The following is a 2,500-nucleotide window of genomic DNA, read 5'->3' as shown; positions in this document are numbered from 1 at the left end:
GGTCTGGGTACCAAAAATATATTATACTATGGCTCGTGACTAGGAACCAAACATATCATATTATATATATTACGACTGGTAAGTTAATCAACCTCTCGAATTCCAAACCCACTTTCTTGCTTTTACATTAAAACTGTTACACTTTAAAACATTAATACACGAACCCTGAGACAGTTGAATAACTCCCAGACAGCAATGTATAAAACACTGAATATCCAAAGGTCTCTTAATTACACTCAAAACAAAACTGGGTAATTATTACTAAGACGTATTCAAACCAAACTCTTACTATGATCATTTAACAGGATACGAGCGTAACTCTTATAAACAATGGTGATTGGAATAATACACTCTTTACAAAAATAATATATTCTATATGAATTACAACACTTTGAAAATAATTTACATAATAACAAAATGAATCACTCGAAATATTAAGTCTGAACAAAACTTAGATTAAAACAAAAATGATACGATCTGAATTTCTGTATTTCATAACCCCGTCTCGACCCCCAGTTCCCAGCGGTAGTGGAACAGCTACCCAAGGTGGCCGGCAGCTACATTCCACTGCAGGGTGTGCTAAGAATCTCTGGACAAGGAAAGGCCACATTTGAAACTGAACCTTGCAACATGCAACGTCAGGATCCTGTGTAAGGAAGAAGATTTTTCTGTTACTAGAAGAGCTGAAAGAAAGAAATTGAGATATAATAAGGTTGAGTGAAATTAGAAGAACTGGAGAATCTTAAATAGAATTAAAAGAAGGCCACATATTTTGCTTCAAAGGACATGAGAGGAACTAAGCAAATAGAGTGGTTTTCTTATTGATAAAAATCTACCAGGTAACATAAAAGAATTTTATAGTACTAGTGATAAAATTGCAGGATTAATTATTGAAGTAAATAAGAAGTATAAACTGAAGGTCATTCAAACATCTGCACCAACAATATCCCATATAGAGGAAGAAACAAAAAAAGCATAAGACTTAATTTACATTTGTTTTGGGTGATTTCAATGCTAAAGTAAATTTACGTAAAGAGAGAGAGAGAGAGAGAGAGAGAGAGAGAGAGAGAGAGAGAGAGAGAGAGAGAGAGAGAGAGAGAGAGAGAGAGAGAGAGAGAGAGAGTCAGCAGTAGGTAAATTTGGAGTAGGCACGAGGAATGACAGGAGACATGCTTGTAGAATTTGCTAAGAGAAAAAATCTTAAAATCATGAAAACTCTTTATAAAAAGGAACATAAACAATGGACATGGAGAAGCCCAAATGGAGAAACGAAAATTGAAATAGATATTATTCTTAGTGAAAAAGTCAATTTAAGATGTAACAGTGCTTAAAAAATTAAAGACAAGCGATCATAGAATAGTAAGAAGTATTTTTTTTCTTTTAGATCTATGGAAACGAGAAAAATTATTTCATAAGAAAGAAAATAAGAGAAAAATCAGCTGAATTTAGTTTAGCGATACTTAATGGGTACTCCTGACTACATGATGAAATGGAAGCAAGTAAAGAAGAAATGAAGAGACTTTGCATTGGAATCAGCACCAGATATAGATAGAAAAGCTCCTAAACAAAATCAAGGAAACCTATCAGAAAAGACCAGAAACCTAATAAAGAAAAAATTGAAAATGAGGATGAAATCCAAGAGAGATGAAATAGAATTAACAGAACTATCCAAAACAATAAATAAACTAAAAACTCAGGATATTCGTAAACATAATCATACCAAAATTGAGGTAGTAGGTTGGCCAGGACACCAGCCATCCGTTGAGATACTACCGCTAAAGAGTTATGGGGTCCTTTGATTGACCAGACAGTACTACATTCGATCCTCCTCCCTTGTTACGGTTCATTTTCTCTTTGTCTACACATACAACGAATAGTCTGACCTATTCTTTACATATTCTCCTCTGTCCTCATACTCCTGACAACAGTGACATTAACAAACAATTCTTCTCTCAAGGTGCTAATTACTGCATTGTAATTGTTCAGTGGCCACTTTCCTCTTGGCAAGGCCAGAAGAGGTTCTTTAGTTATTATAGGTAGCTCATCTAGGAGAACACTCCAAAATTAAACCATTGTTCTCTAGTCTTGGGTAGTGCCATAGCCTCTGTACCATGGTCTTCCACTGTCTTGGTTTGGAGTTCTCTTGCTTGAGGGTACACTCGGCCACACTATTCTATCTTATTTCTCTTCCTCCTGTTTTGTGAAAGTTTTTATAGTCCATTTAAAAAATATTTAAATGTTAATGTTCTTGAAATATTCCATTTTTCCTCGTTTCCTTTCCTCACTGAGTATTTTCGCTGTTGGAGCCCCTGAGCTTCTAGCATCTTGATTCTCGAACTAGGGTTGTTGCTTAGCAAATAATAATAATAATAATAATAATAATAATAATAATAATAATAATAATAATAATAATAATAATAATATTAAAGAAAGGAAGAAGCATCAAATTGCTGAAAAGAAGACTTGGAACAGAACGCCAACAGATGTTTGCTTAAAAAGG

This window comes from Palaemon carinicauda, chromosome 2 (genome assembly GCF_036898095.1).
Source record: "Palaemon carinicauda isolate YSFRI2023 chromosome 2, ASM3689809v2, whole genome shotgun sequence".
NCBI classification, from domain to species: Eukaryota; Metazoa; Arthropoda; class Malacostraca; order Decapoda; family Palaemonidae; genus Palaemon; species Palaemon carinicauda.
Note: the sequence above shows the minus strand (reverse complement) of the source record.